This window comes from Aethalodelphis obliquidens, unplaced genomic scaffold (genome assembly GCF_003676395.1).
Source record: "Aethalodelphis obliquidens isolate GAN/ISIS:26980383/991018 unplaced genomic scaffold, ASM367639v1 scaffold34, whole genome shotgun sequence".
NCBI lineage: Eukaryota > Metazoa > Chordata > Mammalia > Artiodactyla > Delphinidae > Aethalodelphis > Aethalodelphis obliquidens.
Window position 1 is genome coordinate 6,966,795 of NW_020837978.1, and position 26,359 is coordinate 6,993,153.

A 26,359-nucleotide genomic window follows, 5' to 3' on the forward strand; every position below is an offset into this window, starting at 1 on the left:
AGTGAGAGGCCCGCGTACCGCAAAAAAACCAAAAAACAGACATTTATTGAGGATCCGTTCTACGTTAGGTTTTGAGAAAATATAAACTTCGGGAACTAACCATCTACCAGGAATTCACAATAAGAGATTGGCATACATTTAACTTAAAGCAAGGAGTGCACAGAAGCAACTTAACCGAGGAGATGAGGAGGCTTGATTTGGGTCTCAAAACCTTAGTGGGATTTCAATAGGTATGAAAAGGGCCATGGGTGTGTCCAGCACTAAGATGCAAAAGTGCATGGCGGGCTCAAGGGCCAATCCACAGTCCAGCCTAGAAACATCATTTGTACTGTGAAGATGCAGGATACTCTACTAAGGTATTTGTAATGTAATCCATAAAGGGGAGAAGCTATTGGAGGTTTCTGGGCAGAGGACAGGCTTGATTTGACTTGTATTTTAGAGTAGTAGCGCTAAAGGCAGAATGCCAGGTAGACCAGAGGATGACAGACTGGAGACCATCTCACCAAAAGTAGGTGATGAGACCCTGCATTTGGGCAGTGACAGTTGGACTGGAGACAGAGTCAATGATTTCTTTTTCTGAGATAGAATCATCAGAGTTTGGTTGCTAGCTGTGAGCTTTGAGTGACAGAGACACCTAGGTGACAACAGGTGCAAGAGCCCACTGGACAGGGATGCCACTGCAATGAGACCATAGCAAGCAGGCAGGACAGGTTTGAAGACAGCACTGACTACATCTAAAGAAAGAATTTATTAAGCTATGTCAAAACTGTGGGAGCAACGATGGGGACATGAATCCATTTATATAATTAATTTTTAATCTGCATGATCGCCTGGTGAGGTTGTTTAGCAACACCACAACATCCTCAGGTAAAATCAGGAGGTGGATGATGGCAGGCTGCTCCTTCGGGCCCCTCAAGAAGTCTGTGGTTGGAGCCAGGATCAGAACTGAAGGCTCCTGGCTGCACACGCAGCTCCAGCCCAGGTATTACACATGTCTCTGATGTCTCCCAGCCTTTGGATGTAAAAGGATAAACTTCAGGCAAAGCAGAGCAAAAGAAATGAGATGAGAATAAGCATGCCATGTCCTGGAGAGCCATGGGGTTTCCGCTCATTCTACGAAGCGTTTGGCGGGGTGAAAGTTAGCTGGGAGCCTTGGTGGATGGGAGCCTCTCTGTCTTGGAAATTCAGTATAAAACAAACCCATCTTGCACCCCTGGACACCTGCAAGCTAAAGGACTATGAAGATGTCTACATTTGCCTGAAAAGGAGTAACTCTTGCTTTGGAAGATGATTCCTTTTAGAAGGTAAGTGACCTTGAAAATGTGGGCAGTAAACTGTGCAGAGTAGACTTTTAGAAATAATTCTTATTTTCTTTGATATGCATGTCCTTCTCCCTCTCCTTTTCAACCATCTCTAATCTGAGGAAAGAGAGGAGTGAATTGCCTTCTACCCAGAGGCATCCTTGACTGACCAGGGTCTAGGAAGAAAAGGGGTGGGTAGACTAGAAAGTAAGTCAGCATTATTGAGTGGCAGGTCTGAAGGTAGGCAGTTCACACACACACACGCACACGCACGCACACGCGCGCTTTTTGTTTGTTTATGTTGCAACTCTGTCAGGTTGGTATTACTATTCCCATTTTATAGACAAGGAAACTGAGGCTCGGAAATGTTAAATAACTTGCCCAAAGATGCAGTTACATGATTATATCATTTACTAATAAATAATCCTGCTCCTCTACCTCCGATTTCCCCACAAGCTTTTCTTACTCTCCTCCCTGGTGATTTAGGAACAAGAAATCAGAGTAGCTCCTTTGCCCCTTCCCTCTCATTTTTTTATATCCAGGCCATTCCTAGGAAGCACTCACATCCTCTGCCGGTCCATAGTCAAGTTTTAACAAGAGCAGGCCTCTTCCGAGAACGACTTTGCCTTCCAGCTCCTTCCTTATGGGGTGATGAGTTAAGCCCACTTGGCTGCTAATCCAATGACACATCGTCCAAAAGCTTTACTAGTCACGAGGCTGATATTTTTATTTCCTTTAGTCTGGTTCCTATGTTTACTTAATTTTTCTCAAATCACTCAGGTGGGGCAAAGAGGCATATATATCATAGTAGCACCTTGAGACCCCAAAAGTAATCAGGCAGCTCTGATATTTGAACCCAAATTGGTCTGACTCTAAAGCCAATGTACTTTTTTTTTTTTTTAAGATTTTTTGATGTGGACCATTTTTAAAGCCTTTATTGAATTTGTTACAATATTGTTTCTGTTTTATGTTTCGGTTTTTTTGGCCCCAAGGCATGTGGGATCTTAGCTCCCCGACCAGGGATCGAACCCACACCCCCGGCATTGGAAGGCGAAGTCTTAACCACTGGACCGCCAAGCAAGTCCCAAAAGCCAATGTACTTTTGATTACACCACATAGTAATGTGTTTGATCACAAAGTACACTACTATCTTTGTGTGTTAGTGTGTGGCTGCAGAATGGGACTGTGTCTAAACATAACTCTAGAGGCTGAATTTTCCCTCTGTGAAGTGCTCATGTGAAAGAATCTACAGGAAGAGTTTTCTGTCCTTGGTCTGTGCAGGAACCTTGCAAGCATCCTTCTTGACTCAAAAGGGGTACAGTGTCATTTGTCATAGAAAACCAAAATAGAGGCCGCATCTAAATTACTGCAGCCATTTAGTTCTATTAATATCCCATGGAATGTTCTCAATCTTCTTTGAATTGGAGATTAACTAGAAAAAATACTGATGTTTTTCTCCCCCTTTTTTTTGGACCATAAAGTTCTAATACTAAGGCAATTGTGGTCATTTCCAGAATTTCTAGCTAGCAGTCCTTAAGATAAGATAATCAAACACCTGTCCACCAGGCATGTGGACCAAGTTAAACCCTATTATTTGTGCTTTATGAGTACACACCTTTTGGAAAAGGAAAAGGAAGAGTGACCCATAAAACCCCACTAGAAATGGTTAAGAATCTGCACCAGATGTTCACCCTTCAGAGAATATTTTCAGTTACCTGCTGATCTAGGGAAGGTTCTCCCATTGGCCACGAACACATCCCACCCTCCGGGTAATTGCTTTGTATCCTGACTTACAACCAAAGACAGCCTGAAGCAATTGGGGATGCTTAGCTTTGAAACCTTCTTAAAATCCTCCCTAGGGTTAAGAAAGTAGGGCAAGGTAAAAAAAAAAAAAAAAAAGAAGCAGAACATGGATGTTTTATAACAGGAACTAAGCCTGAAGAGAGGTAGATCAGAGGATGGATGCAGACGTGAGATGTGATGAAGAAATCACTGTTTGATTTTTCTTAGGTCCTTTGGCTCATTTCTAAATAATCTAAGTGGGTGGACATAATTCTCTGCAACTCTGTTCTCCTGACTTTTAACTCTGTTTCTTTAAAACTAGTTGTTGAGTAACAAGCTCCTCAGCAAACTGGCCTGATATTTGATCACCAAGCTAAATGTTCACCTGTAAGATTTCCCGTTTAATTTTATTTCAGGCAATCTGCATAGAGGAAGGGAAAGTTTTGTTCAGGCAAATACTAGACAACCTAGACATTCTTGCCTAAAGTAGGAGAGAGATAAAAAGAAGGAAGCAGGATGTGATTTTTCTAGAAAGTGCATTTTCTAAAGATGCCTTTGCCTTCCATTTCCTAATGAGTAACGGTTAAACTACTTGGCAGCCTAGGTAATATCCATGGAAAATTGGAGTTCACTAAGTATTTCTGCAAAATGATAGGCCAGGAGACGCTTACTGTGCCCTACAGAATCTGAAGTTAGCTCCACAAGTGAAGTCTCCTGTCATCTGAAATCTCTTTCATTAAACCAATCAAATCTGTCCCTTCATTTCCACGAGAGCCCAGGGTAAGTTAACAAATCTTTTGAGACAAGTGAGTCGAGAGACTACATATGGGGCAAATCTGAGGAGCTTAGCTGACCCGGGTCTGGAGGCACAACAGCACAGAAGAACCCACCGAATGCCAGACCCGTAAACAGGAATTCTTAAATGAGATTCATCGTTCAGCAGAAAAACAAGTTAAGGGCGCTAATTCAATGGTAGTCAAACAGGCCGGAACAGGTTCAAATGCTGCATGCTTCACAACAGAGCTTAATTAAATCAGGACTATGCGGCTCTTAACTGCATTATAATAGTTCAGCATAAAATTAGGTCTAATGTGAATGTCCTTATAGTGGATTTGTTTATGTTATTATAATTACACAGTGATACATAGATTTACTGCATACATACATTTTTTAACAGCTCTTGGGTGGATTTCTTTTCTTTCCTCACTCGAATTTGCACTTTATTTCCAAGTGTGGTAAGTCTGCAAGGGGGAACCAGGGTCAGGAAATTAGGTCATACTGGGTGACCCAATTGGTCTCCTGTGTATTTGAAGCTCAGAACTCCAAATAAGTTGTACGTTGATGATCGTGATTTTATTCACCAGCTCTTTAGGAGAGAACACGTCGTTAAAAAAAACTGGGTCTCGGTAAAATGGGCATCTTACCCATAAATGCTGTGTTTTGTCTTAGAAAACAATGCCTTCCTTTAGAATTAATGAATGCAAAGGTATGACTAAGATTGTGCCTGTAGTTCTACAATATCACATATTCCAGTGTAAATTTTAAGAAAGTCAAAATTTCAAAGATTTGTGTCTAGTAAAAAATGGTAACTCCTCTCCCCAGGAAGGAAAAGACACAGCAGGAGTTGGTTTCCCAAATAGTAAAAGTGGAGCCTCTTCCCCGACCTATCCATAGTTTCTACTTTTTGGTCAAAGAATAGCTGGCTCACATAAGAATCTAACTTATGACCTTGACTTAGATATGAAAACCTTGGATAACATCAGAAGCTTTGGAAGCATGTACATATTTGATAGTGTTTTCAATTTTCCTCTAGATATTTTTATTTTCATGGCAGCCTATGCATATAAGCAATTCTGCACAATTCTTTATTTTGTGTGTTGCCTTGAAATAAAAGGGCAACAAATTAATAGAAGATTACCAACAGATAAATTAGTCAAGTAAAACGATTATGCCTTGATGTTTTTTTCTTTAACGTAGCCACTAGGAGTATAGGACAAGCACTTAAGGAAATTTGAACCAGTTTGAAGAAAGGTAATAAAATGTTACGTTGCCAAAAAGCCATACTTCCAAACAAAATTACCTGTGCTTAATTCAGATAGAAATAATGCCATTTGGGGGAAGTTGATATATAGCCATATGTGTTTGTATACACATTATAGAGTGTTTTGTTATCTTGAATATCTCTAATTTTGGGAACCTCAACAGCTTGTATCTGTTACCAGAAATGTGTGTTTTTCATATCACCACTGCACAATTCTTAAGAAACATAATAGGAAACCGCAAAGAAATTGACTTCTGGTTATGACACTTTTCAAAGCTCCTGGCAATAGAAATAAATGCAAGAAAAAGATGTAGGTTATTTTATGTAAGTAGAAAGTCACAGGTCTTTAGCTGTATCCCCGAGGTTTTCGCTTGTGGACATGTATGCACACGTTAATACTATTAGCAATGCAGCTACATATGAACAAGCTACGGATATGTTTCAGAGTAAGTGGAAGCATAGAGCACCCTGCCTCTGCCACTCCCTGTCTTGTCACCCTGCCTGGGAAGCACGGGCTACCCACATGAAGAGTGGACCACGAGGGTGAAACATTCCACCACACATCTGAGATGACAGAAAGGAAAAAGGTAAGGAAGAAAACAAGACTTCTCTGCTCTAGCCACCCACTGCCCCTTGAGATAAGTCCTACAGGTGATGAATTCATTGTTTAAATGTAAAATAGTCATAATGACGTGGCCAGCAGTATTTTCCACTTATATACTCCACTCTATACACACATACACAAAATTTTAATTTTAAAGTCAGATTGTGTAACACGTAGAAATCAAGACCAGAGAATTTCACAATATACTCAGATTTTTAAAAGAGCCTCTTTTCTCCTCCTGAATTCCAGAAAGAAAAAAAAGAAAAAAAAACAAAAACAAAAAAACGCCATGAATTTGGAGGTTATCTATCTATTTGCTCTAATATTTTAGTTCCTGGTCCGACAGAACTGAAGAAAAATAATTGGACTGACTTAGTTCAGACAACAAGTTTTAGTCCAATTATCAGAAGGAATGAAATCTGACTACATTTTTTTTTCCTTTACAGGTAAGTGGGCTTGCAATGTGGTGCATAGCTCTGGCTAAAGTCTACTCAAATCCATTAAAGCCAGTAAGCCACTAAATCACTAGTAAAATGAACTTCAAATGTCTACCAATGTAAAGATCACTTGAACTTTCTTTAAAAAAATTATTCAGCCACACCTCTACTTCTGCTTTGATGTGAAAGGCAGTGAAGCAGAAGACGTTTCCTTTCTGTCAGAGGATTTTTCACCTAAAAGTCACCACCATGCTGGTGACTAATACTTGGTTCTTAGCTCATCCTTTGCTTTAATTTTCTCTAATGATAGAGAAATAACAAAGTGTAAGACAAGCAGAAAATTGGGGAGGGGGGATGGTTGTCTTTATGTGTATGTATGTGTGTTTGTGTTTGACCTTACTTTCAGGATAAATTACCCCAAAACTCTGTTGCCCAAATATTTTTGTGTTACCTAAAATGAACAATACTATATGAATTGTAATGTCTTTACACGCTAAACAAATTTATTCCAAAAACTAAGTTAAGTTGTATAAATTGGCTGAAAAGCTAAGAAGGAGAATTGGTAACAGCAAAAGTGAACTTACAAACATCGAGCATGGCCCTACGTGAGCTTTCGCAATGGAACTCGCGTGAATCTTCCCAGCCACCGCCACCTATTGGGCTCACTCCCTTCCTTTAAGGTGCTACTCAAGTGTCACCTTAACTATGGGGTCTTTCTTGACCCTCTAATGTGGAATAGTATCTCCACCCTTAGCCATACCCTGTGCCTTATTTTCATGGTAACACTATAAGTGTTACTTCCAACCCTACACACTGTATATTTCCTTGTTTGTGTCTGTCTTTCCGCACACAAATGTAAGCTTCATAAGGACAGGGAATAGGGTCTGACTCATAAGAGGCACTAAATGGATATTTGTTGAAAGAATAAATAAGTGAATTATGTGCTTTAAATGGATTCAATATCAAGGAATAGATGTATATGTATAACTGAATCACTTTGCTATACACCTGAAACTAACACAACATTGTTAATCAACTATACCCCAATATAAAATTAAAAGTTTAAAAAAATTAAAAATAAATAAATACAAATTTAAAAAAATAAATGGATTCAATATTGAAGGCAATCTGGGTTTGGTTTGGTTTTGTTTTTGTCACATGTATCTTTGAAGCTACTGAAATTGATTCATTTTTGCCAACTGCAAAATTGATGTGTGAGACAACTGCTCTTCTATGTCAGTTTTCTAACAACATAAGGCCATTCCTTCAGACGCATCAGGGAGGTGAACTCTCTACCAACTTTCCACAATGCAAGTTTGAACTCCCTATTTCTTAATTTACTGAAGTTTGTTCAGCTGCTATCTTATCACATCACTCCACCTACTCCACCCACAAGCCAAAGATTGCCCGTGTCATAACTCTCCTGGAATAATACCCCTTTGCACACATATAAAACCTTTACTCCAGGAGTTACAATGCATTATACAATAATTAACTGCCTCATTAAACAGCCTTACAAGTAAGAAAGTATTATTTTGACTTTATAGATGATAAATGTGAAATAAAGGAAATAAAAATTACATCCCTACCTTTTATAAGAGTACTGAAGAGACAAGGAAAGATGAACTAAGTCCAAGTCCGTCTTCAGGCAAAGAGTTGATAGGGTTGTTAATGGTTTAATGGCAAAAGAAGATTGTATTTAATTTAATACCTCCCTCTTATAGGAGCAGGGATTGTTTCCTGGTTATTTTTCAAGACTATAAAAAAATCAGTATGTATCATTTGTGCTTTAAAACTAGGTTCTTTTTCATTATTCAAAACCTTTTTGAGTCACTCATTCAAACTAGATGCTGCGAGACAGACAGGATAAAATATATTTTCTTGGCCTCTATGAAACTTAGAATTTAGTAGGAAGAGTGAGAACAGATGAAATTAACTATAATTTAAAACTAGTAAGTTTTAAATGCCCAAGGAGGAAGTAAAAACTGTAAGGGGTTTGAGGAGGCATAAATCAAGGCTGGGAGTGACGAGAATACATGGATCATGTGGGACACCTCCCTTGCATGGAGACTTAGAAGGGTAAGAAGAGGCCACACATGTGAAGATAGATATTTTTATATGAAAAATAAAAGGATGGGAGAATTTTGTGTTCATCTTTTAGCCAAATTCTAATTTGTTGACTTTCAGCGAGTCTAGGTTTCCAGAGCGTTAATTTCAGTTTCCCAATTTCATTGTCACATTTGAACATTAGATCTTACCCTTTTCTTGAATATGGTTCTCCCTTTGAGCCTGAAATTTCCAGAGCAGAATAAAGAAAGAGGAAAAATAGCATATAGAAAATTGATCACAGCAGTAACTATTTTGGGAAAGATTAATTAAGAATAAGAATTATAAATAATACTTGTTTAGGACTCATTATGTAAAAGGCTCTGTTCAAAGCACATTCATTCATTAGTTCATTCATTCAACCATTCACTCAGAACCTATTTACTGAAATCCTACTTCGCACCAGAGGATTATGGAAACACAGAATGGAACCAAAGAGACAAAACCCTTGCTCTACTTAAGCTGGCAAGCGGACAACAAATAACTAAATATATCATAAGTGCTATGGAGAAAAAGGAAACAGGGCAGGGGATCAATTGGCAGTGGGTGAAGTTGGGGAGGATAAAGGGCTATTTCATTGCTATTTTACTTAGAGTTTTTATTTTATCCATGGAAAGCCTTTCAGAGAAGGAGACATTTGAATAAATGTCTGAATAAAGTGAGGATATGAATCATGTATATAATGGGGAGAGTAGCACAGTTAGAGGAGGGAACAGCTAGGGCCACGGCTTTGAGGGGAGTCCACTTGCCTTATGTTCAAGAAAAAGCAAAGAGACCAAAAGAACTGAAACAAAGTGAGCAAGGGGAGAAATAGAAAAGATCAGAACAGGGACAACTGGAGGGAGGAGCTGAGCATGGAGGGGTGTGTTGACCACTGAGGAGTAGGGCTTCTTCTCTGAATGAATTGGGAAACCACTGAACATTTTTGAATAGAGGAGTAACATATAAGACATTATTAAAGGAATCACTCAGGCTGATGTTGAGGGATAAACTGGGAATGGGGACAATGTTATGGCTTGAATTGTGTCTCCCTGAAAGATATTGAAGGCTTAATTCCCAGTTCCTATGAATTCACCTTTATTTGGGAATAAAGTCTTTGCAGTTGGTCACGTTAAGATGACTCAATAGGGTGACCCTAATCCAGTATGACTGTGTCTGTAGAAAAAGGGGAAATTTGGACATGGAGACAAACATGCACAAAGAGAATGCCATGTGAACATGAAGGCAGAGATTGGGGTGATGCATCTAAAAGCCAAGATTGCCAGCAGACCACAAGAAGCTAGGAGGGAATCAGGGAACAGATTTTTCCGCATAGCCATCAGAAGGAATCAACCCTGCCAACACCTTGACCTTGGACTTTGAGCATCCAGAATTGTCATATGATGAGTTTCTGCTTTTTAAAACCACGCAGTTTGTGGGACTTTGTAATAGCAACCCTTAACTCTTAACCCTTAACAGGCAACTTACAACTTAAAATACACAATATCTGAAACACAATACATCAAAAAATAAACAAACAGAAAGAGATGGAATCAAGAAAAACAAGAGTCAATCAAAGCTAACCTTGAGATGGTCTAGATATTAGATTCAGAAAACAAAGACTTGAAAGCCTCTATTGTAACAATGTTTAAAGAACTAAAAAAAAAGTTAAAAATTAAAGAAAAATATGGTCTAATGAGTGGACTAATAAAGAATCTCAGCAAAGAAATGAAAACCAAAACCAAAAACAAAACCCCTAAGTGGAAATTCTAGAAATGAAAAGTATGATAACTAAAATGAAAAATTTAGGAGATTGGTTCAAGATGGCAGAGTAGAAGGACATGAGCTCACTCCCTCTTGTGAGAGCACCAGAATCACAACTAACTGCTGAACAATCATTGACAGGAAGACACTGGAACTCACCAAAAAAGATGCCCCACATCCAAAGACAAAGGAGAAGCTGCAATGAGATGGCAGGAGGGGCACAATCACAAAAAAAATCAAACCCCATAACCACCAGGTGGGTGACTCACAAATTGGAGAACACTTATACCACAGAAGTCCACCCACTGGAGTGAAGGTTATGAGTCCCAAGTCAGGCTTCCCAACCTGGGGGTCCAGCAACAGGAGGAGGAATTCCTAGAGAATCAGATTTTGAAGGCCAGCGGGATTTGATTGCAGGACTTTGACAGAACTGGGGGAAACAGAGACTCCACTCTTGGAGGGCACACACAAAGTACTGTGTGCATCAGGACCCAGGGGAAGCAGTGACCCTATACGAGACTGAACCAGACCTACCTGCTAGTGTTGGAGGGTCTCCTGCAGAGGCAGGAGTTAGCTGTGACTCACCACGGGGACAAGAACACTGGCAGCAGAAGTTCTGGGAAGTGTTCCTTGGGTGAGCCCTCCCAGACTCTGCCATTAGCCCCACCAAAGAGCCAGGTAGGCTCCAGTGCTGGATTGCCTCAGGCCAAACAACCAACAGGGAGGAAACTCAGCCCCACCCATCAGCAGACAAGCAGATTAAAGTTTTACTGAGCTCGGCCCACCAGAGCAACACCCAGTTCTACCCACCACTGGTCCCTCCCATCAGGAAGTCTGCACAAGCCTCTTAGATAGCCTCATCCACCAGAGGGCAGACAGCAGAAGCAAGAAGAACTACAATTCTGCAGCCTGTGGAACAAAAATCACATTCACAGAGAGATAGACAAAATGAAAAGGCAGAGGACTATGTACCAGATGAAGGAACAAGATAAAACCCCAGAAAAACAACTAAAAGAAGTGAAGATAGGCAACCTTCCAGAAAAAGAATTCAGAATAATGACAGTGAAGATGATCCAGGACCTCGGAAATAGAATGGAGGCAAAAATAGAGAAGATGCAAGAAATGTTTAACAAAGACCTAGAAGAATTAAAACACAAACCCCTAGAAGAATTAAAGAACAAACAGATAGAGATGAACAATACAATAACTGAAATGAAAAATACACTAGAAGGAATCAAGAGCAGAATAACTGAGGCAGAAGAGCGGATAAGTGACCTGGAAGACAGAATGGTGGAATTAACTGCCATGGAACAGAATAAAGAAAAAAGAATGAAAAGAAATGAAGGCAGATTAAGAGACCTCTGGGACAACATTAAATGCAACAACATTCACATTATAGGGGTCCCAGAAGGAGAAGAGAGAGAGAAAGGACCGAGAAAATATTTGAAGAGATTATAGTCAAAAACTTCCCTAACATGGGAAAGGAAATAGCCACCCAAGTCCAAATGACAATGAAAATACAATGATCCAAAACCTATGGGATGCAGCAAAAACTGTTCTAAGAGGGAAGTTATTAACAATATAATCCTACCTTAAGAAACAAGAAAAATCTCAAATAAACAATGTAACCTTACACCTAAAGGAACTAGAGAAAGAAGAACAAACAAAACCCAAAGTAAGTAGGAGGAAAGAAATCATAAAGATCAGAGCAGAAATAATTGAAATAGAAACAAAGAAAACAATAGCAAGGATCAATAAAACTAAAACGTGGTTCTTTGAAGAGATAAACAAAATTGATAAACCTTTAGCCAGACTCATCAAGAAAAAGAGGGAGAGGACCAAATCAATAAAATTAGAAATGAAAAAAGAGAAGTTACAATGGACACTGCAGAAATACAAAGCATCATAAGAGACTACTACAAGCAACTCTATGCCAATAAAATGGACAACCTGGGAAAAACGGACAAATTTTTAGAAAGGTATAACCTTCCAAGACTGAACCAGGAAGAAACAGAGAATATGAACAGACCAATCACAAGTAATGAAATTGAAACTGTGATTAAAAATCTTCCAACAAACAAAAGTCCAGGGCCAGATGGTTTCACAGGTGAATTTTATCAAACATTTAGAGAAGAGCTAACACCCTTCCTTCTCAAACTCTTCCAAAAAATTTCATAGGAAGGAATAGTCCTAAACTCATTCTATGAGGCCACCATCACCCTAATCCCAAAAGCAGACAGAGATACTACAAAAAAAGAAAATTACAGACCAATATCACTGATTAATATAGATGCAAAAATCCTCAACGAAATACTAGCATACAGAATCCAACAACACATTAAAAGGATCATAAACCATGATCAAGTGGGATTTATCCCAGGGATGCAAGGATTCTTCAATATACTCAAGTCCATCAACGTGATACACCATATTAACAAATTGAAGAATAAAAACCATATGATCATCTCAATAGACGCAGAGAAAGCTTTTGACAAAATTCAACACTGATTTATGATAAAAACTCTCCAGAAAGTAGGCAGAGAGGGAAACTACCTCAACATAATAAAGGCCATATATGACAAACCCACAGCAAACAACATTCTCAATGGTGAAAAACTGAAAGCATTTCCTCTAAGACAAGGAACAAGATAAGGATGTCCACTCTTGCCACTATCATTCAACATAGTTTCGGAAGTCCTAGCCATGATAATCAAAGAAGAAAAAAAAAAAGGAATACAAATTGGAAAAGAAGAAGTAAAACTGTCACTGTTTGCTCATGACATGATCCTATACATAGAGAATCCTAAAGATGTCACCAGAAGACTACTGGAGCTAATCAATCAATTTGGTAAAGTAGCAGGATACAAAATTAATGCACGGAAATCTCTTGCATTCCTATACACTAACAATGAAAGATCAGAAAGAGAAATTAAGGAAACAATCCTATTCACCATTGCAACAAAAAGAATAAAATACCTAGGAATAAACCTACCGAAGGAGGTAAAAGACCTATACTCAGAAAACGATAAGACACTGATGAAAGAGATCAAAGATGACACAAAGAGATGTAGAGAATACCATGTCCTTGGATTGGAAGAATCAATATTGTGAAAATGGCTATAATACCCAGAGTAATCTACAGATTCAATGCAATCCTTATCAAATTACCAGTGGCATTTTTTACAGAACTAGGACAAAGAAATCTTAAAATTTGTATGGAGACACAAAAGACCCCGATTAACCAAAGAAGTCTTCAGGAAAAAAAACGGAGCTGGAGGAATCAGACTCCCTGACTTTAGACTATATTACAAACCTACAGTAGTCAAGACAATATGGTACTGGCACAAAAACAGAGATATAGATCAATGGAACAGGATAGAAAGCCCAGAAATAAACCCACACACCTATAGTCAACTAATCTATGACAAAGGAGGCAAGGATATACAATGGAGAAAAGACAGTCTCTTCAATAAGTGCTGCTGGGAAAACTGGACAGCTACAGGTAAAAGAATGAAATTAAAACACTCCCTAACACCATACACAAAAATAAACTCAAAATGGATTAGAGACCTAAATGTAAGACAGGACACTGTAAAACTCTTAGAGGAAAACATAGGCAGAACACTCTTTGACATAAAGCACAGCAAGGTCCTTTTGACCCACCTCCTAGAGTAATGGAAATAAAATCAAAAATAAACAAGTGGGATCTAATGAAACTTAAAAGCTTTTGCACAGCAAAGGAAACTATAAACAAGACAACCCTTAGAATGGGAGAAAATATTTGCAAACGAATCAATGGACAAAGGAATAATCTCCAAAATATATAAACTCATGCAGCTCAATATTAAAAAAACAAACAACCCAATCCAAAAATGAGCAGAAGACCTAAATAGACATTTCTACAAAGAAGACATACAGATGCCCAAGAGGCACATGAAAAGCTGCTCTACATCACTAATTATTAGAGAAATGCAAATCAAAACGACATGAGGTATTACCTCACACCAGTTAGAATGGGCATCATCAGAAAATCTACAAACAACAAATGTTGGACAGGGTGTGGAAAAAAGGGAACCCTCTTGCACTGTTGGTGGAAATGTAAATTGATACAGCCACTATGGAGAACAGTATGGAGGTTCCTTAAAAAACTAAAAATAGAATTACCATATGACCCAGCAATCCCACTACTGGGCATATACCTGGGGAAGACCATAATTCAAAAAGACACATGCACCCCAATGTTCATTGCAGCACTATTTACAATAGCCAGGTCATGGAAGCAACCTAAATGCCCATCGACAGATGAATGGATAGAGAAGATGTGGTACATATATACAATGGAATATTACTCAGCCATAAAAAGGAATGAAATTTGGTCATTTGTAGAGACATGGATGGACCTAGAGACTGTCATACAGAGTGAAGTAAGTCAGAAAGAGAAAAACAAATAGCGTATATTAACGCATATCTGTGGAATCTAGAAAAATGGTACAGATGAACCAGTTTGTAAGGCAGAAATAGAGACACAGATGTAGAGAACAAATGTGTGGACACCTGGGGGGAAGCGGGGGTGGGTGGTGTGGTGGTGGTGGGATGAATTGGGAGATTAGGATTGACATATATACACTAATATGTATAAAACAGATAACTAATATTGAACATGGGACTTCTTTGTTAATGTCAAAAAATTTATTGGCTGGGCTCAGCAACAGAAGAAAGACAAGTAACCGTTCAAATAAAAAGGTGAGATTATAACATGTAGAAATAAAAGTTATAACAATAATTTTATAAAGAGTGAGGGGAGAAAGTAAATGGAATTACCCTTTTGCAAGTTTACTACACTTGTGAAGCAGAATGTGGGAAGTAAAATGTGGTAGGTGTGAAATGAGAATGGGGAAGAGGGAAGTAGGCATACGACGTGTCAGATGCAAGCTCGGGAGTATAAAGAGGGAAAATGTTGGCACCTTGACTTTAAATAGTCTCAAAATTTAAAGGTGCATCCTGTTAGCCAGAGGAAAAACACAAACACTAATAAAGGAAATGTAAAGGAACACAATATAATCAAATATTTGATTAACTCCAAAGAAGACAATAAAGGACAAAAAGAGGAATAGAAAAACTGAAAGGAAAAATGGAAAATATTTAGAAAGTAGAAAGTCAGTAGACATACACCTAAGCATATCAATAATTTTTTGTAAATAGACTAAAACCTCCAATGAAAAGGCAGACATTGTGAAACTGGATTAAAAAATTAAGACCTAAACAAATGCTGTTTTCAAGAAATGAATTTTGAATGTGAAGACACAGGCAGATTCAAAGGAAGAAGATGGGGAAAAATACCATGTAAACAATAAGCATAAAAAAAGATGATGTTTTGATTGTTTGATTATGCACACTGGGTTTTTTTTCCCCTTATTTAAGAGTATCTGCATAGTCACTAATAGCAAGGAGTTTACGTGATGCATACAATAAAAATTGGTGTTTTCCCAGAGATGGATCTAATTTCTTGTTTGATTTTAAAATGATATACTTAAGATGCCACTTTACAAAGAAGTGAAATTCCACACTATAGAAACTCCCTAACAGGTTTAAAATACCTTTTTGACAAAAATGCCATCTCCATCTTTAATATCAAGGAAATCTGACTGTCCAAAATGGTACCATAGATCTGTTTAATATGTAACATAGTAACAGGTAACCTGCTGTGTAAAATTGTTCATAAGCCATATTTTAAAGGTTTTAAAAATACTTAATGTGCTTCAGTTGTGATATAACTTCTAACATTTCTGCTCTGTGGTGGGGATTTATTTGTAAATAAAGGATGTTAGAATAGCAAACATATTTTTATGAATGAGTTAACCTTTTCATGGCAACTACATGTGAATGAAATTAAACCATCGTTAAAAAAAAAAAAAAAAAAGATGATGAACCTACACAGAGAAAATAAACTTCAAGACAAAGACTTTACAATACAGGGTCTTCCTGTGTGTTCTGACAGACAAGAGCAACCCTCCAGCTAAGAGCACCCAACTCAGAGCGACATGTGAAAGGTTTATAAGCCCCCTTTCTTCTTTAAATTACTAATTTATGGTGGGGCAGGTGAGGAAGCAGCAGAGTAACCCTGTGGTAGACACTGAGCTTACTAGTGCACCCATTCTGCAACTGCATATAGCAGTACTAGAACACAGAACATTTAGAATTATTTAGCATAACAAGCAAAAGAAAATGAATGAATATGTACATGGTTGAAGTTACTTGGAAGACAATTCTATTTTATTTTTCAAGATGCAGGATGATGCTTTATCTACCCTTGGTGGAAATTTCCAGTAAAACAGGCAGTATTGTAGACCCTCCTGAAGTTTGAAATTATACTTAACGTTACTATGACAAAGGTGAATTAGTTTTAATGCTACGAGGCTTTCCTGCATTTTTTTCATTGAAAATGTATACCACAAGAGGCTTGTCTGTGCTAACATTCCAGAAATTCCTTGCATGCAGAATGTGTCTGCGCAAATTATTTATTCAAGGTAGATTAATCAAGCATTATGTTAGTGTTTTATGTACGAGACTAAAACCATTAAAAATCCTGTAAAATAAAATTTGTTATTTTACTAAAACTAAATTTTAAGAATAATGAAATCAGATTTGTAACCTCTTCATATGCGAAGATACCTGGCATGCAGTGGGCATGTAATTATTAAAAAATTAATATATACCTCATGGATGAATGGCATCCTAGTAACTATAAAAAAAAGCATTTAGAATTATTGATGTGGTTAACAGAAATTCATAATGTGGTATTTCTTGACTTCTAAGAGGTTTACCTATATTAATGCAGAATTTTATACATGTTTATTTGTAAGCTATTCTCATTGGGTTCCCTACATCTAGTTCTTTAATGCATATAACTTATGTTAAATTTTTTAAAAAGCAAATGAGACAATATCAAGCAAATATTTCCTTCCTGCTGTTTTCTTAGACCGAGGCCGAACCCCAAACACTGATAAAATGTAAACATCGGATTGTTTGATTATACACACTGTGATCACAAATTCTGTGAACAGAGGAAATATTATTTTAACATTAATATAAACACACCATTGATTCTTGCCAGTGTTTTTGACTTATCATCCTTTCTTATCTCTAGAAAGCAGTCTTCCGCAGTGGTCATGAGAAATAAATTCTAGATCTGGATTCTTACCATTTGCTCAAAGTTCTTCATTTTCCACTTTCCTAAATAGTAAAATGGAGTTATTGAACAATGATTTCTAAAAGAATTTCAATCTCTGAAATGTAATAAAATACAGTAAGGAACATGCACTAGGTTGGGAATACATAAGAAATCCAAGATTGTGGGATACAATCATACATAAGTCAATATTTCCAGTCTTCTGGGTTCCTAGAGATCAGCAAACCATGATACACAATTTTTAACAGAACTTTTCCTCTTCAACTCTGTTCTAATCGGAAAGAGCACAATGTCAAAATATATAAATGTGACCCATCAATGTGTCCATCTTAGAAGCCGGAAAATCAAGGCTCAAGTGACAGAATTATGATACCAAATGCTTCTCACTTGGAGTCTAGAGATAAGAAATACTTCAAAGAATTTTGTTTAGTAGCATGAAACTCCTCTGCTGTAGAGTTCTACTAGGTGTACACTTAGAGTCAGCATCTCTCTGTATACAAAGAGAATGGACTAGTTGGATTTGTGGATTTTTTTTTTTTTTTTTTGCGGTACGCGGGCCTCTCACTATTGTGGCCTCTCCTGCTATGGAGCACAGGCTCCGGACGCGCAGGCTCAGCGGCCATGGCTCACGAGCCCCGCCGCTCCACGGCATGTGGGATCTTCCCGGACCAGGGCACGAAACCGGGGCCCCTGCATTGGCAGGCGGACTCCCAACCACTGCGCCACCAGGGAAGCCCCGGACTTATGGGTTTTTTATTTCAGGTGACTTATGACATGGAGCATTGTCTAGTTTCTCGAATTCATTTAGTTACTTGACATGAGAGTGAATGACAAACAGATAAGTGGTTGGATAAAAGTGGGATATCGGTGCTCTCTCTTCTCTCTCTCTTGGTCTCTGTCTTTCTCACAACACACACACAAGCATGCATATGCACACAGACGTGCACTAGAGCACCTTCATTTTCTGGGTAATGAAGGCATACTCTAATTCACGTTTCAAGTGATGTCAGACTGATAGAAGCTTTTGCTGCAGTAAACACTTTTTAGTAAACTTTTAGTAATAATCTATTACTATCTCTGTCAAAACTACCACTTTGTTTTTATCGACAGCCTGATCAGCAGCTAGACACAAATTCACAATTCAGAGTTTTTTTGTCCAGTTTTCAGATTATCAGTCAATTCTTTCAGTTTACTATTTTTCTCTTAAGTTTACTAAGAGAATCAAAAATATCAACTAGTACAATCTACCCACTTCCTCTGTAAAAAAAAAAAAAAAAGGAGACAGAGGAAATAAAACTCATGTTCCAATTTTCATTACAACAAATATAATTTTCAAGACAATACAAAAGAATTGTAAATAAAATAGTAACTGACATAATATACTACCAGGTTTTCAAAATATTTAGTATAACTCCTTGGAAATCATAAATGTATTAGTATCTCAAACAATAAGAAAGTTGGATAAAAGTTTTAAAGATATAAATTATTAAAAATTGATTTCAAAACAGTTAAAACTAACAGTGTTGTTAAATTGCTTTACTATTTTAGCTAAGAGATATTGCCATTAATTTAGCTTCTGTTAACTTAGCTCAGTTGGAGGATATTTACAGATTTCTTAAATTATTTATGTTGAAAATGCCCAATTTAAGGTTCCTAGGGATTTTGCGGTATAATACCTCGAACTCAGGCAGGAATTTACTTATGGAAGAAATAGGCATTAGAGAAGATTAAGCTAGAAATTGGCTTGAGATTTACAAACTGGGGAAGAAGAGCAACTAGGGAATCAATTCATCCCCTGGAGATACTTTAAGAAAATAACTGGGAAAGCTGTGTGCACAGTGCATGCGGTGGATTCCGTCTCAGCCACAATTCTAGAAATGGCTGTACTGAGGTCTTCAGATGGGCTGCTACACTTGATCTTTTGAATCTTTAACTTTCAGCTGCTTTAATTCCAAGATCACTTAATGTACACACAGAGTTTAATGAACACAGTACTCAATAGGTGAATAGATTAATGAGTGTCTATGTACAGGAAACAATAAAAAACACTGGATTCAGGATTATAAGGTAAGCTTATACCTAAGGTTACTTTAGATAACCATTTCGGGTTGCTATAGGAATTCATAGAGACAATGTTTTCCTATGTGTTTTCTGCACATGAAGAAATTATTTTTTGGAAGAGATTAGGGTGTGTGGACAAGGGTGAGTGAAAAGGAGTAGCTGACGGAGAAATACGCGGAGTAAGTTGTGGAAAGCGGTAAGAACTTAGGATCAGAGGCATTATTTCATGTAATTATTATCACAAGTTCAAACCAAGAGATAACAACAAGAAGAACAAGGAAAAGGTGAAGTTTTTCTGAGGAAAATCAACCCAATTACTTACAAGGTAGAAACTCTGAATATAACCAAAGATATGTCTTCAGACATGATATAGCGAATGGGGGAAATATCCCAGGAGGAGACTAAAAATGACATGAGATCATTGAAAACAAGTAGTTGTGGGTTGAAAATCATAAACGTGTTTTTTTCAATAAGGGAAATAAACAAGGCAAGCTAAAGAGGGTGGAAGCTCAAATTCTGGAATTAACTGGGTATCAACAAAGATTTCTCATTGGCTAGAAGAGAGAAAGACAGATGCAGAGAGAAGACAAGTTAGAGAAGAAATAAGCATTTAGAGAGGGCATCAAAGAGCCCAGGGAAGACTGTCATAAAATACACGCTGCATCATACATGATGGATCAGCTCCATCATTTAACTTTCCAAAAGATGTAACAATGTAGACATACGCCAAGCATCATAGTCAGCGTTAATTTACAGTGGGAGAAATAATTAGAATCTCACTTTTTCTGAAGAATAGAGTGAAAATGTAAACAATGCTTCCCTCCAGGCAAGTGCTTTATCAAGTTGACAGGTGCATTTGAATTTCCATGGGTGGAGGATATAATAGGTTATTTATGTGTCATTTTAATAGAAAGACCCAACCATAAAGATGGACAGCAGACTTTATCAGTACTGCTGTTTGCAACTAATCCTCCAATTTAGTACCCCATGAAAATACCTGCAACAAAACCTGTCCATTTTTCTTTTACATTCCATTATGGAAAAATCAATACGGGCGCTATTCATCACAAATCTACTGCTTGGCGGATGCCTGAGTCACAGAATCTGAAAAAATGCCACAGTTGAGCGCTCTGTGTGGCAGAGCCCTTTGCTTATAGTTTTATTCTACTGCATTCTGCCACCCAGAATGGCCCGGGTGACTTAGTATATGTTCTAGAATCTACTAAATGTTGGCCAGAGACTCTGAATCTGATTACTTTAAGGTGAACATCATCTTAGTTAAAGTCAAGAACAGAAATTAGTTGACTTCCAGACTTGACAGATTTAATTTTAATCTGTTTTTTAACATTCAAGCAGGGGATAATAACTGGAAAATTTAGTAAAATGTATTATCTAGTAATTAATAAATTTAATAAGTAATAATTCATTCAAGCAACCCACAAACTATACAATGACTTGGTTCTTCACCACTCAACGAGTGTTATCATGGTCTGACTATCTATTTCCCGGGAAAATGGTTTTTGCTTTTCCTCCGAAACATCTCCACCGGCTTTCATACCCAAAATCATATGTTCAACGGGAAGAATTCTACTACATCCCAAAGTATATACATATGAATAGAATGCCATAAAGTTTATAACTGTCAATTACAAAGCTACAAGAGACTAATTATCAAAATGTTCAAAACTCAACACTTCTTCTATGGAAGCATCTTAAAGGGAGAAAGGGTATTCAATTCCTCTTTGTTTCCCTTCAGATCACAAAATGACATATTTGTTAATATTTTCCAGATCAATGAATGTTTAATGGAGCTAAATTTCATACATTTATTTTTGCTATTGGATATATCAGCAAAAGTTGAACATTATAGAAAACTGATTAAAAAGAACATAAATGATTCTTAGACATCAAGATTCTAAGTAACCTAAATTTAGGTTAACTAAGCATATTACATGGTGCTCTGTGCTGGACCCTGCAGACTAGCTCACTCACCATATATACTCACCATATACTTCACAGGTAGAGAAAAATCTAAGAGTGTATTTCCCAGACCCCCTTTCAGCTATAAGTCCCTCTACACATTCCTTTCTTCTTAAAGTAGCCAGGGGGATTCTTTTCTCCACAATCCATAACCCTGACTAATGAGAGATCCAAGGACTGCCCCAAGATGTTTTTCCAGTTAAGTGATAAATTGTTATTTCCATTTTGAAGTCATAATTTTGCCCTTTTGACTTAGAAGTTGGAATTCTACAAATTATCAGCTCATAATATTTCCCCATTAGCAATTTCCCTTATTGTAATGACTTTCTAAAAACCAACTTGCTACATTTTATCAGTGCCTTTCTTCTAATCGTAAGATATCTACATCTTTGCAGGCATTATCAGAAATAACCTGATACCATTTCCTAGAATGCACTGTCTCAAATAATATTTATTGAGCATTGTATTATAGCCCAGGCACATTACCAAAGTATGCTGTGTGAATAAGGACAGAGTTCATGAAAAGAAAACTTCCTTCAAGATGTGTGTTTTATTTCCATTATGTTTAATTTTAGGGTGAAACAAGCAACCTCACAGCTTTCAGAGAACAGACCCACCCCCTGTACTGGGTTTGCCAGTGTCAGTGCGGAAGGGAGTGATTTGGAGTACGGTCTTGAATCCTGTTGGTCACATGTTGTACAGGCAGAACAGCTATGCCAAAGGGCTAGAAAAAATTTATCAGTGCACTCTTTTTAGTGAGCTCAATTCTAAGGACTGTTTGCTTCCAACAGTTCCTCAGGTGATAATAAAACTGATTCATTTGGAGGTAAATAAATTCTCTGATATGAACAGACTCTTTGGAAAGTGATATTACCTCTGAAACTTTTTGATATGTAGATATGTCTCCTATTGCATGGGCATGCATACTTCCTCAAGAGTTACAGATACACTTCTAAACCACACCAAACAATTGAGCAATTAATTATAACTGCTACTCTTAGCTCTATGATTGTTTTATGTGTTTAATTTTTGTCTCACACTCCTGGCTAGTAAGCTTCTTTACTACATACTTTATATGTCTTTATATCCTCCAAGCTATTTACTGCAATTTTGGAAAGAGCAGTGGCTCGATAAATGCCAGATTCACTGCCAAGGATATTTGGTACTTTCAATGATTTTTAAAATTCAAGCAGGTTCATAGTTCTGTGATGTCTTATTAGTAATATTTTAGTTTCACTGCTCCCTGGCAATGACCTGCAGATGCTCCTTCATTAATGAGCCAAAATTGCACATTCAAAGCACAGCTTCCAGCAATATCAACTGTGTGGTGAATGTAACCTTGAAGAATTCATGGTAACTGCAATGACATCAGGAAAAGGCATGTGAGGAAATATAGGAATGGGAGATTTATGAATTCACAGCAGATCATATCTGGATTTGCTTCCATTTTTGCAATCTTGATTATTCAAGAGGACCATTCAAACATCGCCATGTCACGAGAGATCTTATCCTGGATTTTCTAAATCATTTTAATCTCTGCCTTTTCTGTCATGTGAATGATCAGTACTTCCTGGACCCAGGTGAAGTGATTATTTGTGGGTAGCTGCTGTGTTTTACTGTGATGGGTATTGGAAAGCATGTATTCCTAAGACACAACAAATAATTTTCTTTGAACTACTTTGACAACATGAAGCATAATATAGTTAAAAAAAAAAAAAGGACACTTACTGGACTCAGACAAGGATGACCAAAGTTGGAAAGGCATTTCGGTCACTTACATTAAGCTTCTTGATCTTCCATTCCCCTATTAGGAAAATGAGAATTATAGCCTACTTCTCATGACTGTACAAATATAGGATGTGACAAAGAAGTGAAATTGCTAAATCTAAGCTTTTATTATTATTATTGTAAATTATTATTATAAAAATAACCATTACTTTTTGATAGGAACTAGATAATTTTGCTTAAGTAATTTAGCAAGTGAACATGAAATCAATAATCATCCACAGACTTCCAAAAATATAATCTTTCAATGCGTGACACTGAAGTTGGAATTTTGATGGCAGAATACAGTACTTTAGGGCCTTCCCTGGTGGCGCAGTGGTTAAGAATCCGCCTGCCAATGCAGGGGACACAGGTTCGAGCTCTGGTCTGGGAAGATCCCACATGCTGTGGAGCAACTAAGCCCGTGTGCCACAACTACTGAGCCTGCACTCTAGGGCCCGTGAGTTACACCTACTGAGCCTGCTCCGTAGAGCCTACGAGCCACAACTGCCAAAGCCCGCGTGCTACAACTACTGAAGCCCGCGCACCTAGAGCCTGTGCTCTGCAACGAGAAGCCACCGCAACGAGAAGCCCGCACACCGCAACGAAGAGTAGCCCCCGCTCGCTGCAACTAGAGAAAGCCCATGGGCGGCAACGAAGACACAACACAGCCAATAAATAAATAAATTAATTTAATTTAATTAAGAAAAAGAAAATGCACTTAAAAAAAAAAGAGTACAGTACTTTAGAGTAAATGTAACAAAGTGGTATTTATAATCTGACCTTTTTTCTAAGAAAGCCTCCATGAAAACTATCTGAGAATCATTACTCCATTGGTATTGACATGTGATCTCTTTATAGTGGATCCTGGGTTTCCTGCCCTTAAAGCAACAGTCACTTTTGTGCACATTTCTCCTACATGTATATCTCAAGGCTGAATATTTATTATGAGTTCAGCTGTATATTTTTAGTTGCATGCTGAACTCTGGTTTCCCTCTGTTGGAGACTGTCTTGGGGCATACACTGTACAACAAAGGTCACCAGTGTGGTCCTCCCACACAAAGGGCCATGCACTCTCAGTGAGGCTCTTCCCTTAGTGGTATGGAGGATGGCAGACGGTTTGCAGTGTTACTGCTTTGCTTTGTCAGAAATAATCTGATGACCCCAGCCTCTTCTAGAAAGCAGAGTGGGCACATTCAAAGTTGGTTTTAAGTACTCTTTTTTAATTTTTTTTATCCTGCTTAAAGACCATCAACTTGGTCACTTCAGAAATATCTGACCACATTTTCCACACGTGTGCCATGGTAAAGAAATGTAGAAATAGAGGCCATTACATTAATGTCTTAACATCACTTATCTTGTGGTAGGCTTCCTAAGGACACCATATCTCATTATATATTCTAGGTTTCAGGACTTGGGCAAATAGAAAATGAAATGCTAAATGATGAGGCCACTTTTGATGATTTCTTTAAACTCAGCCCCTTTCCCCTTTTAGCACACTATTATCTTTGAGACTGCACACTACCACTTTTACGTGGAAACAATGAGAAGGAATGCTGCATTTGAAGGTGAACTATCATTTTTGTGTTTCTCTTTTTTTTTTGCGGTACGCGGGCCTCTCACTGTTGTGGCCTCTCCCGTTGTGGAGCACAGGCTCCGGACGCGCAGGCTCAGCGGCCATGGCTCACGGGCCCAGCCGCTCCACGGCATAGGGGATCTTCCCGGACCGGGGCACGAACCCGTGTCCCCTGCATCGGCAGGCGGACTCTCAACCACCACGCCACCAGGGAAGCCCCATTTTTGTGTTTCTCTTAATGTACCTGTTGTAATTCATATGAAAAATAAGACAACCTTTGGTCTTGGGGAAATCATTGAAGTGGACCATTTGCTTATTGAAAGGGAAAGTATGATTCTGTTAAAATGTGGGTACACTGCTGAGCATAATATCAACTGCTGTCTTCATTATGTAGAGTTGCATTTCCCAAAGTTTCCTTTTGAAAAACAGTTATTATATTTACTTTTCTTGAGTGTCGTGGCAGTGAGATACCAGACCACATGTAGAGTGGAGGAAATATGCACTGGACACTCCCTAATGAGAAGGAAAACTAGTGTGGAGGGGGCAGCAGGGTGATAGGACACATGTGAAGGTTCTGGTTTTGTGAATTCTTGCAAAAGAAGCTAAGCCACATTTAAAAAAATAATAATTTGTTTCTATTACCCAGGATCATATGAACAAAAACCAGGGAGTTGGGGAGGGAAAATAAAAGTGTGCCTTGTCATCACATCACATAGGGGTAAGTAAAAGTCTCTACATTATTCCTACACTGATTTTTAAAGAAATTAGAAAAAACACATAAGCTCGCATAAGTAATTTTTAAATTTAGCCACTTATGAAATACAAAATAACAGTTATACTTTAGAAATCACCGAGAGATAAGAAAATCTATACATTTCAGATAGCAAAAAGCACAGCATCAAGGAAATTCAAAAGAAGATATTATATTCGACAGTTTATAAAACAAGATGACAGAACCAATTGGTAAATGGAAGTTCTGAGAATAGTGGAAAACATTATAGATTCTCTTATTGAAGAGCTAGAGTCATACTAGATAAAAAAAAATTCAAATACAGGCTGCCACAAGGAATTTAAAAAAGCAATATGAAAAGGTTAATAATAATAACATTTTTATTTACTGAGCACTTGCAAGGTATCGGGCGTTCTTCTAATTGCTTTAGTGAGATGCCCTCATTCAGTATGAGGTAAGTGATATTATTGCCATTTTTTGTTGATTTCTGCTCTTTCCATTCTAATAGACCCAATTTTTATTAAGTTATCATCCCTCCCTCTGCAGCCCTGCTCAGGAAAAACTGACCAGACCTCCAACTTCCAGGAATAGCCTCTTGGAAACCCTACCCAACATGTCACTTACTGAGACCAATGAGATAGAAAGGGAAGCTGACATAATAGTTTCCTTGCTCATGGAAATAAGACATCATGCGTATGGGTTTGAAAACTTAAACTGCAGTCATCCTCTTACAACTCTGCATAAGGCCAGCCTGAGCACGAAACCAGCATATAGAGAAGGCACAGCAGGAGGCATTTCAAAGAAATGAAGCTGGATAAAGCCAAACTAATTTGATTTGGAGTCAGCTAGATGGTCCTAACTGACATACTCATTTTACAAATGAGGAAATAAAGAGAATTAAGTAGGCAGAATCAGTATTAAACGCTGCTAGTTTTTCTTCAAATTTGCTCTTATAACTGATATGCTAGACTAAGAAAGATTCATAAAAGTAAGTAAACAGTATGTGTGGAAATAGCAATTGATACAAAATAGTCTTCAAGGCGAA

General features: G+C 37.8%; 1 long non-coding RNA gene across 1 annotated transcript; it reads left to right on the forward strand.

Moving 5' to 3' along the window:
• The first annotated feature begins 869 nt into the window (after positions 1 to 869).
• LOC113631732 (uncharacterized) lies at positions 870 to 6,595 on the forward strand. The gene is made up of 2 exons (XR_003437539.1): positions 870 to 1,304; positions 6,175 to 6,595. It is a non-coding gene; the product is annotated as an uncharacterized LOC113631732 (long non-coding RNA).
• Positions 6,596 to 26,359: the final 19,764 nt, after the last annotated feature.